General features: G+C 42.3%; 1 protein-coding gene across 2 annotated transcripts in view; it reads right to left on the minus strand.

The window, feature by feature from the left end:
* Positions 1-12,344, minus strand: part of LOC145356548 (contactin-associated protein-like 2) — a 1,680,587-nt gene that overhangs the window by 510,267 nt on the left and 1,157,976 nt on the right. The window lies entirely within an intron of this gene.

Genomic DNA, 12,344 nt, shown 5'->3' on the forward strand with positions numbered 1-12,344 from the left:
GAGCACTGAGGGGAGAGAGTTGGGCTTTGGGGTGTGGTGTTGGAGTATCAGGTTCAATCTTATCTGAAGCTGAAATACACTGAAAGTACTGAGGTCTGGACTGGAAGGTTGGGCTTGTGTCCAGTTGACTCTCAGCTGAGATTTGTATTTATTTTGTTGAAATTTGTGAGGGTGACTGCAATGGGGTTACTGCATTTCCCTCATTTACAAAATGCTTTCCTTATTGATGTGGAACCCCTGTGTGGGGGTGGGTGGGGTTCGAGTTCTCTGGATTCCCTGGAGGTTTTCTCTAGGATTCCCAGGAAAGCTTTGACTGACATGGCATTCCAGTTCTGCTACTTTGTTGCACTCTTGCAACTGAGGAAAATATGGAGCAGTAAATACCTGTGGAGTTCCCTACCCCACTGACTGCTCATCAACATGAAACATCAGTGCGACAAAGAACACAATAAGTTCCAGGTTACATCACTCATATTTCCTCATTGAGAATGGGAGCCTCTTTTTGATGCCATTGTAGCATTTCAAGGAATCAACTCCTTAAAAAAATTACAATATTTTTTTCTGAGCTGATCTGAAGGGGCTTAGAAACAGGAGAGGCACCAAAGTCCATAACTTTTCTCCCAAATCATAGAATAGTTACTCACAGAAGGAGGCCATTCTGTACATTTGTCTTTCTGTCAGTTCTGTCTCTGTCAATTCTCTGCAACAACAACTCAGCTAGTTCCAACTCCTCCATCATTTCCCTGAAGTCCTGTAGAATCCTCTCTCTTCAGATGATCATCCAGTTTCCTTTTGAAAATCGTAACTGAATCTTTCTCCACCACACTTTCAGGCAGTGCTTTCCAGATCCAAACTAATTGTTGCATGAAGACGTTTTCTCTATGTTCTCTCTGGTTCTTTTGTTTGTCATTTTAGGACTCTCACCCTTTTGGCAATGTGAACAATTTTTCCCCATTTATGCACTCACTATTTTGTGCATAAATGACAAATCACATCGCAAACTTCTTCAAAGGAGAGCAGTCCCAGCTTTGCCAATCTATCGTCAGAACCATTCTTATAAATATTTTCTGCACCCTTTCTAAAGTCTTCACAGCCTTCCCACTGAGGCTGAACCAATGTGATATGAAGATTCATAACTTACTTGCTTTGTGCCCCTACTTGTACTTTGTGCCCCAATGTATAAAAATCTGGATTCAGTACAATATATTAATTGTGCTCTCAACTCATCCTGTCACCTTCGATGATTTATGCACATTGACACCAAAGTCCCTCTGCTCCTGCCTTTTTAGAATTATCACTTTATAGAACCATAGAAAAGTTACAGAATAGAAAGAGCCATTTCAGCACATCGTGCCTGCATTGGCCAAAAAGGGAAAAAGAACCTCGCCGCTCATTTTAACCCTATTTTCCAGCACCTGGTCTGTAGCCTTGCAGGTTACAACACGAAGATGCGTGTCTGGGTACCTTTTAAATCGTTTTGAGCAGTTTAGCCTCACCTACCAGCTTAGACAAGTTGCAGATGCCCACCACCCTCTTAGTGAAAAGGTTTTCCTTCACGTCTCTTCTAATCCTTCAACCAGTTATCTTAAATCTATGTCCTCTGGTAACTGGCCCCTCAGCTAGGGGAAACAAGTCTTTCTTGTCTACCCCTCCTCATAATTCTGTGTACCTAAATTAGGTCATCCCTTAGCTTTCTCTGTTTTACAGAAAACAACCCTAGCCTATCAGATCTCTCCTCATAACTGCAATTTTCAAGCTCTGACAACATTCTTGAAAATCTCTTCTATACTCTCTCCAGAGCAGTTGTGTCCTTCCTGTAATATGGCAACCAGAACTGAAAACAAAACTCCAGCTGCGGCCCAACCAGTGTTTTTTTACAGTTCCATCATTTCATCCCTGCTTTTGTATTTAATACCTTGCTTGTTCTCCCCAAATGCATTACCTCATATTTTTTCAGATTGAACTCCATTTGCCACTTTTCTACCCGCTCAGCGAAATATTGATATCATACTGGAGTTGGCAGCTACTTTCACTATTAGCTACATGCCCAATTTTTGTGTTATCTAAAGATTTCCCAATCATGCTACCATATTTAAGTCTAAATTATTAATACATACAACACACAGCAAGGACTCCAACATTGAGACCTATGGAATACCACTGGAAACTTCTCCTTTCACACAAAAAAAAATCTTTTGGCCATTTCTCTTTGTTTCTTGTCACTGAACCAATTTTGTATCCAACCTGCCACCTTCCCCTGTATCCCATGAGATCTCATTTTTCTGACCTGTCATGGGGGACCTTGTCAAATGCCCTTACTGAAATCCATATAGACAATATGCATTGCACTACCTTCATCAATCCTCCTTGTTACTTCCTCAAAAAATTTAATTAACGTAGTAAGAATGACCTTCCCCTAAAAAACCATGCTGACTATCCACGATCAATCTGTGTCTAAGTGACAGCTTATCTTTTATTTTACGTGACCTCTCCTCATTCTTCTGACCAAAATGTATCAGTTCACACTTCCCCATATTAAATTTAATCTGCTATGTGTCTGCCCATTTCACCAGCCTGTCTATATCCTCTTGAAATCTATCACCACATTGCTCAGTGTTTACAATACTTCCAAGTCTTCCCTCATCTTCAAATTCTGAAATTGCGCCCAGGTCTTAGTTATAAGTATAAGAAAAGCAGCGATCCCTCTTTCACTATGCCTTAGTCAGAAGTAGCCTTCAGTAATTTGTGTTTTTAATAGGATTGAATTGATAATGAAATTGAGGCATAATGAAATTCGAGCTATGCTAATACTGATGTTTCAAAGTTCCATATGATTCAAAACAAAATGCCCGCTGGCACTAATATTTTTCACTTAAAAAGCATATTTTTACTGATAGTTGAGGAGTAAAATGATTAACATATAGGAAAACAATGTAATAGTAGATTTCAAAATAACATTGCCAGCATATTTTCTTGGAGCTCCTTATGTCAAAATTTCACACTACACAAATTTCGTCCCCAATCCATTATGACGCTTGTTCTTAAGGGCTCCTGGACGATTACAGAACCATGATGTTTTTCCTGTTATCCGTTACAGAACCATGATGTTTTTCCCGTATCCATGGTCTTGGAGCCTTCTCTCTTCCCTGGTGTTTTATTTTCCTTGTTTAGAATTGCAGTTGTAGTTTTGGTCAGACTTCTGAAATTTGACGTGGCTTCTTTTTAAAAAAGACAGACATTCTTTAAGAACAGAATTGTGGTCAAACTACATGCATATGCTGCTTCATCCCTTGGAGATGCATGGGCTTCCTCCGGGCGCTTCCGTTTCCTCCCACAGCGCAAAAATGTGAGGGTTCGGTTGATTGGCCAGGCTAAATTGACTCTTAGTTTCAAAAGGACTAACAGGGTAAATACAATGGGAGTTACAGGGAGAGGGTCTGGGTGGGATTGTTGTCAGTGCTTGATGGGCTGAATGGCCTCCTCCTGCACTTTAACGATTTTATGATTCTATGAGTGTTGCAGCAGTCCACTGCACACAGAGAGAACTGCATAGAAGCAGCCAGACCCATAGTAGATACTTAGCCCTACTGTAAAAGAGGCATCCATCTCCCTTTAATGATAATGAATTACACCAGAGTGAACAGGGAAGGTTGAATGGAATGCAATAGATGTTGTCTATGCGGATTTTAAGAAAGAATTTAACCAAGTTTTGTGTAAATCGCTATTGAATGAAATTAAGACTCATGGAATAGAAGTGTCAATGTCATTATTAGCTTGGAGAAAACAATGGTTTAAGGGCAGAAAATCAGTTGTAGTAAATGGTTGTTTTTCAGACTAGAATGGTAGACTGTGGCACTCCCCAGTTAAGTGAGAGGACAACTGCTTCTTTTGATAGATAAAAATATCTAGGGTATTGAATTACTGAGCAAAATTTCAAAATTTGCTTATGAACTCAAATTTGGAGATATGGCAAAGAGTGAGGGTGATACTAATCAACTACAGCAGGACATAGATATTTTAGCAGAAAAGGCAGAGGATTGACAGATTAAATTCAATACAGTGAACTGTGAGGTGATGCACTTTGATGCGGAAGAGATAGGGAAAGCCAAAATAAACCAATTTGCACAGTTCCAAAGAGCATGCAGGGACATGAGGACGTCAGGGCTTCATGTGGAGAGATCTTTGACAGTTGCAGGACATACTGAGAGAGTAGTTGGCAAGTATATGGAAACTTGGGCTTCCTCAATATAAGTAATGAGTACAAAAAGCAAGAGGTTATGCTGAATCTTTATGAAGTTCTGATTAGGCAACAATTAGAATATTGCATCCAGTCTGGTTACCTCACTTTTGAGGAGGATGTGAGAGCCCTTGAGAGGGTGTAGGGGAGATTTATCTCAATGGTTCCAGGGATAAGGAGTTTTACCTATAGGGCTAGGTTGGAGAACATAAGGTTGTTCTCCTTAAAACAAAGGAAGTCGAGGGAAGATTTTATAGAAGTAACCGGTTTAGATAAGATGGACAAAGAAAAGCTGGTCCTATTAGTTAATGGTGTAAAGATTAGAGGGTACAGATTTAAAGTTTTAGGCAAGAGATACAGCAGGGATATGGGAAAGAACATTTTTATCTGGAACACAGCCTAAGGGGGTGATAGAAGTGGAAACGATCAATGCTTTCAAAAGGAAATTGGATAGACACTTGAGGAAATAAGCCTCGGGGCAATGGGGATAAAATGGGGGGAATTGGACTGATTGGATCCTTTTTCAAAAAGCAGATATGAACCCAATCGGCTAAATGGCCTTCTTCTGTGGAATTATGTCTCTATGACTCTGTATTAATATTATTGTCTTCAAATATGAAAAAAGCATGGTGTGAACTAAATGGTTTTTTAAAAATCTTGTATTTTCTCCTATTTTTTCACTCTTAGCAGTGTGGCATTTCACCAAGGGTTATCAATTCAAAAATTGGAGACAATGAGCTGCTTGCACTGATACAGACCATTTTGAAGAAAAGTGGTGTCTTAACTGGATCCCTCCATTCTCACTGGCAGCTGTCTCCATTGGGCATGAAGTGCTGAGTCCTCAAGCTTTCCTGTTCCTTAAGGGGAGGGAGGTCACACCTGCTCTCATGGCTCCCTAGGCCTCGAAACTCCAACTGGGTGATTAAATTCTGCCTATTGTTGTACACAATTTCAGAGATCATCAACGAAGAACTGAAAGCTGTTGAAGAAAAGCAAGTCTAATCGACTAACTCTCCTTCTGTATATTTTGTATATTGTATTGCATACCTATGAATCTAGGGTGCTTGAGACAGGAGAAACAGTATTGCCCACATTATGATTTAGAGAGAAGTGTAGCAGTGAGTCTGCTCGACGTAAGCCCGAAGATAGCATCTAGTCACGGCTGTATCCTATACATATTTACACAGTTATGTGTTTCTCATAAACAATTATGTTCAAACTTACAAACCGCTAGACTTCTTCATGAGTAACATGCAACCTTACAACAGAAACCAGTGAGAACAAAGCAATTCAGTGTCACAACAGCACACTGTAATAAAAGGTTTTTTTTTTACTGTGGTTTTGAGCCTATACTCAACTGACTGGAAACTTGCAGCAGAAAAAAAATAGTTCACAGATATTAAAAACACTATCAAAATAGTAATTCCCATTCTATTTGTCATGCCATTCATCTTTCAATTGTTTAGAGGTTACAATGACAGAGTGTGTGGTCCAGACCTTGCAGTTTTTGTTGCATTGACCCTTGCTGACTGTTCTTATATCTCCCTTCACCAGGGATAATGGAGTATATTTATCAGTCAGCAACTGAAGCTGAAACAAAAAGCCTGGAGTTCAGTATTGCCTAAAAATTACTGCCGGAAACATTTTGTTTCAATATTCAATGCTTGAAAGAGTTTGTGAAAAGAATTCTTTCAGCCTACTGGGGTCTGAAGATGATACCCAGCTCCTTATGATGGAGCAAATCTAACAGATATGTTGTGATTGGGACATGATTAAACTGCCTGCACAAATAATTACCAAATGCAGACTGTGATACATTTTACAAATTAACTTTTTAATATGGCATCCATACTAACATTTGTTAATTTATTAAGTGAACAATCACTGAAAATAACATTATATGAAATATTACATTTAAAGAGTAAACTGGAGGCAGCATCATTAGCGTAATTTTACAGGCCCCACAGAGATGGGCTTGAAGGCAGAGGTGGGTGTCTTGTAAAGGTGCATGAGGAACTCTCGGAGCCTTTCTGCTGTTAGGCTAAGTTCCCAGGATGGTGAGATAGTGGGATTAAGGCTGTTAAGCAGCCAATTGACAGTAATTTTAAAATGCCTTTAAGTGTTCCCTGGGATCATGCCTGGGATTTACAGACTCTGTTACAAGAAGGTGAGGGCTCAGTGGCTGATCATGCCAGCCACTGACTATAACTGCATTGTGAAAAAGGTCAGCTGAGGTTCATTTAAGCAAAGGGTTGAGAGGTTGGAGGGGTTGCACAGCGTGAGCCCATGTGGAGGCCATTTATTGGATGGATGTCTCCGAGGTTTACTTCTGCTAATGCAGTAAGTACTGGGAGGCTTTGAACCTTGAGAGCTTCTATTCTGAATGGGTACTCTGCACTCTGACTCCTCCCAGAAGGAGAACAGCGGGAGAGAGAGAAAGACAGGTTTAGTCACAAGAAGCATACAAGGCTGCAACCACCAGAGGAATTTCCCTCTCTCAATGATGCCAGGTTATGGACAAAGAGAGGGCATAAAGTTAAGAATCCAAACTGATGTTTGCAGAAGGTGTTTCCCTGCTGAAAGCGGTTACAGCCAAAGGTTTTGATTCATGGAAATGTCAGCATAACAGTATCTTTGAAAAGGACTGGGGGCAATTCTCCCGAAAAATTCTAAGTGTCGAATTCGCATAAAAACTGGAGCAAATCACGCTGGATTATTCAGCAGGAATTTCAAAATGTATCTCCCACACTCTGTGCACTGCAGAGTGCACCAGCATAAATCTCGTGAAAATTTAGTGGGCAGGGCCTATTCCGCTGGAGAGGCTGGCAGTATAGCACTGAGTGGGCCATCGTGCATGCAGTGATCTGTCAGTGCTGAGATTGGTGCATGCACAGTGACCCCGTGCTATTGGCCTCTTTGATCGCTGGGCAGCCTGTTCACTGGCCAGCCCTGCAACCCCTCATCATTGCCCTTCTCAGCCACCAATAGCCCAATTGCTGGCCCACGAACATATCCAGGCCAGCCTTGAACCTCCCCGATCACCCCAACTACCAACTGCCACATCCCCACACTGGCAGCCCTGACCATCCCTCCCACCCCGATGCCCAGCCCTGATCCCTGGCCTCCCTCGCTCTGATCCTAAATGCGAGTGGCAACAGGACCCCTTACCCCATCGATCGCCCCCTTTGAGACCTCTCCCCCAGTTGGCCCTGCCTCTTTGGCATTGCCCGATCGGCAGTGCACTGATGCCCTGGGCATTGTCACTTTGCACCTTGGGCAGTGCTAGGGGGCCAGGTTGGCACTGCCAAGGTGGCAATGCCCAGAGGGGCACCCTTCTTACCCCTGATCTTCTTTGAGGGGGGAGTAACCCCCTTCAATCCAGCAAAGTCGGGCTGCCAGCTCCCTAAAAGTGGGGAGCTCGAGTAAACTCTGCTGGAGTGATCCACTCCTGGTGTGGGGGGGTGGAGACTCTAGCGGGCCCAGAGACTTCAGTCTCGGGCCCGCTAATGATATTTAAAATAGATTCAAATTGACATTTAAATAAATTATGCAGCTCCACGCTGATTTCTGGCATGGAGCTGATGACACCGGAAATCCAGCTGCCAGAGACTCACAGAGACCATGGTGCCCCATGGGTAGCCCACGAAATGGCCTGTGCTTGAGGGCTGTGAGTAACTAATTGCACGCCTATGGCCACTAAGGGTCCTAGAAAACAACCATTTTGTGGAGGGTGGAGTGCACTGCCTGCATACACTCGGCAGTCTGCCACACGTCACTCTGCACAGGAGTCAACACTCCCTCAATGGAAGAGGCTATTCACTCATAAACCAGAGACATGACGCTACTCATGGCATGGATAGACTCCTCTATGGTTTTTTTTAAAGCATATTTATTTATTAGTGTCACAACTAGGCTTACATTAGCACTGCAGTGAAGTTATTATGAAAATCCCCTGGTGCCTGTTCAGGTACACTGAGAAAGAATTTAGCATGACCAATGCACGCAATCAGCTCGTCTTTCAGACTGTGGGAGGAATCAGGAGCAGCCAGAGGAAACCCACGCAGACATGAGAGGAGAATATGCAGACTCCACACAGACAGTGACCCAATCCAAGAATTGAAGATGGGTCCCTGGTGCTGTGAGGCAGCGGTGCTAACCAGTGTGTCACCATGTATGTGCGTGGCAGCAGATAGTTCTGGGAACTTTCACCCGACGTTAACATAATTCACATTGTTTTGTCAGGATCTGTCACTGTGCTGATCATACCTGAGGTTCACTGGGTCATTCCTCAATCCTCCAATGAGGAGTGTCAATAACTGTCACTGTTTCCATTGCTTGATCAAACAAGTCTGTTCTGTGCTTTCCAGCTAGCACCACTCTTTCTAACCTTGTATCAATACCCACCAACTTAAAGATCATCTGTGCTGGAATGATGTGGTACTGTGGCACAGAGAGAGATCTTGTTCTAACATCTCATGTGGTTCTAGAGATGTTGTCATAGAAACATAGAAGATAGGAGGAGGCCATTTGGCCCTTTGAGCCTGCTCCACGATTCATTACGATCATGGCTGATCATTCAACTCAATAGCCTAATCCTGCTTTTTCCCCATAACCTTTGATCCCATTTGCCCCAAGTACTATGTCCAGCTACCTCTTGAATATATTCAATATTTTGGCATCAACTACTTCCTGTGATAATGGATTCCAGAGGCTCACCACTCTTTAGGTGAAGAAATGTCTCCTCACCGTCGTCCTAAATGAATCCTCAGACTGTGACCCCTGGTTCTGGACTCCCGCACCATCGGGAACATCCTCCCTGCATCTATCCTGTCTAGTCCTGTTAGAATTTTATGTCTCTACGAGATCCCCTCCCTTATTTGTCTGAACCTCAGTGAAAACAATCCTAACTTAGTCAATCTTTCCTCATACATCAGTTGCACCATCCCCAGAATCAGCCTGGTAAACCTTCGATGATTTCTCATCCATTATTGTTTCGGTGAAGAGACAAGAATAACTTCTGTGCATTCCAGTCTTAACCAATTCTTGCGGCCTCCTTGTTCTGGAACTACCTTGACGATAGGGGCATCATAGCCTGTGCTTGTCCAAAGGATTACTCATTTTCTATGAGCTCCAAAATTGCCTCTTCCTCATGGACAGGCTACCAACCCATCCTAATTCCACTGTTTCTTCCTCCATCAGAGTCACTAGAGCAATGAATAGCATACCTCTTTCAGTTCTTTGCCATTCCCAAGTATTTTGAGTGCACTTTTCCACCAAACACATATATACACAATATCACTCTTAGCTCAAAGTCAAGCCTGTGCTCTTCACACTGGGCTAGTTTCTATGTCCAGAATTGTGCCATTCGTCACTCAATCTTGGCAAAGGAGCAATCACCTGTGACTAACCATTGCCCCCCAGTTTGATGCTCATCACATGGTGGTTGCTGAGCCCTCAGCATGTCCAATGGCCACCTATCTCACACCTCCAGAGCGCCATTTATGACATGCAAAGCTACAAGTTTGCTATTCTGAATACCACATTAGACTATACAAAATTATTGAAATGTTTCTGGCACTGCGTTCATGTGCGTGCAATCTCCTCACGCTGTTAACTTCCTAGGACATCACCAATCATGCCTTCTTCTTGACGTTTACTGATCTCCTCCTCCCATCTCACATCACCAAACCATGGACCCATCCTTCCTTTGACTCCAGTCATTTCTGGAGAACCTTCTTGGTTTAGCACCCTTCCCAATGCCCTCTATTTGTGCAGTCTGCATGAAAATTATTTAAGTATAGCACCTTCTTTTGATATGATAGGACTTCCTTGCAATGCAACCAATGTCCAAACAGAAAAAACTGTCTCATCACATGACTGTGCCTGCAAGCTGAATTCTACCCAAGTGTCAGGCCTTCCATTCGACTGGAAAAATCCTGTCCAACCTTTCTAACTTAAAGTTGGACTGTCCTTTTATTTTTTGCGGCAGAAAGACTGAGTGAGCAAAGTATGAAACTATCTAAAGCAATAATTCTCTGAAAAGTTTTCCTAGTATAAAGCAGAAAATAATACATGATTGGTGCTGATTATAAGTTAGCTATTTTAGCAAGGGTTTCAGGTAACATGGCAGTCTTCAAATCACTCTCTTGTATGTAGCATATATGTAAAGATACATTAATTGTACTGTTTTTATTCCATTTTGTGGTTTTGGTCTTTATTTTGTCACTAGTTGTTATGGCAGCTGCTGATGGTTTGAATAAGTAACGATTGGAGATTGGTATTTTCTTAAACTGTATTGGCTCTCTGACACAAAAGAACGTGGCTGAAAAACAATTTCAGAAACCTTGCTGTGGTCTTTTTGCCCAAATAGCAGTAAGCAAGACATCACTTGGGTTGTCAGAGGTGTTGATAATCACCAAAATCAATCTTGTTGCCCTGGTAATCCTCTGAAAATAACATCAAAGGCAAAATAATTGCTTGCCATCTGAGGTTGAGGTGGCTAGTTTATTGCATTTGATGGGCTGATACAGTGGGAAGGCAACTTAAAATAAGTATTCATTGGTACTTTTAAATCCAGTGTCATAAAAACTGCTTCTGCCTACAACCAGCTCCTTCTGATCCCCTGCTGAAATGGTCTTCTGGTATAACTGAAGAATTTGAAGTGAGGTAATTGAAATCATTCAACATTAGACATTAATAGCTTTGAAATGGGCAAAGATAGTTCTGAGCATTAACAGCTTTAAAAGAATAGTTATCATGCCAATTTTCAGCATGATGGTGTGCAAAACTAATAACCATAAATTTAATCACCTTCACAGGAGGGGTAAGCAAACGTATGATAAACTTGAGCTGTCCATCAATCAGATAGACAAAACAGCTATAATCTGTACAATTCTACTTATTTAGTGAAATATGGGAATCAAAAGATACAAATATGGTACTCAGTTTTTGTATAAGAGACACACTGTAGAAGCAGGCTATGTCTCCCAAATGGCTTGTGAATACAAGTTTCTGTTACTGCAATTTACAGACTTGAGTGATGGCAATTGTTTACAACAGCACACTTGAGTGTGACTCTGAAATATCTTTGCTCCTCTACCTATCTTTCACCTCTTCCTATGTTAAAGGTATTGAATTCTTGTGAAGATATAATCCCATGAGTGTCTGTTACTTCCAGTATCTTGCTCGATAAGTGATTATTAAAGAATGAATCTCAACTATGAGTACTGGTAATGTATTCAATTGGGAACAATGCTGTAGCCAAACCCAATCCTGACTGATTTTCCTGACTAAAATTAGCCCCATTTTAACTACTGGGATAAATAAATTCATGGCAGACTAGGGGGGGACTAAGCCTAGAATGTTCTTCAATAGCATGGCTCAGCCACTCACTGGATAATTTTGCAGAGCTTTTGAGAAAGTGTTCATTGGTTAGAAAGTGGACTCTGATTGGTAGAATTATCAACTAATCACTAATCTCTTCTCATGCATTTGGTTTGATTTGACTTGGTTTATCATTGTCACATATATTAGTATACAGTGAAAAATATTAGCTGCGATTCTCCCATTGCGACCCACAGCTTTTCTGGCAGGTCGAAGTGGGAGATGCACATCGCTGGCCTTCTACTAGGATTTGCGCAAATGTTGGGAACTCATGCGCATCTCCCAGAGCCAGCGAATAGTCGCCGGTCAGACCACACTGGAAAACAGCGGGAAAGCAGGGAAGTAATCATTTTAAAATATATTTTCACTATGTTTAGCAAGCCATTATTGGGAACTTTCATGTCCCAATCGAATCTCCCACCCCGCCAGGAGTACTTCATTCCAGTGGAGTCCAGACTAGCTCCCCATGTTTGGGGAACCATGGGAAACCTCGCTGGAATGAAGTGGGGGCAATCGGGGCCCTCCAGGGAGTGACTCCCCCTGGGCATGGGCACTTTGGCAATACCAACATGTGCCTCCAGGCACTACCCAAGGGGCAAAGTGCCCATGCCCAGGAGGTACCTAGGCACTGCCCATCAGGCAGTGCCAAGAGGGCGAGGCCTAGGAGCAATTAGTGGGAGGGGGTCCTGCTACCACTCAGCAGACAGGATCAGTCTGGGATGGA

Source organism: Carcharhinus amblyrhynchos, chromosome 2 (genome assembly GCF_965287045.1).
Source record: "Carcharhinus amblyrhynchos chromosome 2, sCarAmb.v2.hapA, whole genome shotgun sequence".
In the NCBI taxonomy this organism is placed as follows: domain Eukaryota; kingdom Metazoa; phylum Chordata; class Chondrichthyes; order Carcharhiniformes; family Carcharhinidae; genus Carcharhinus; species Carcharhinus amblyrhynchos.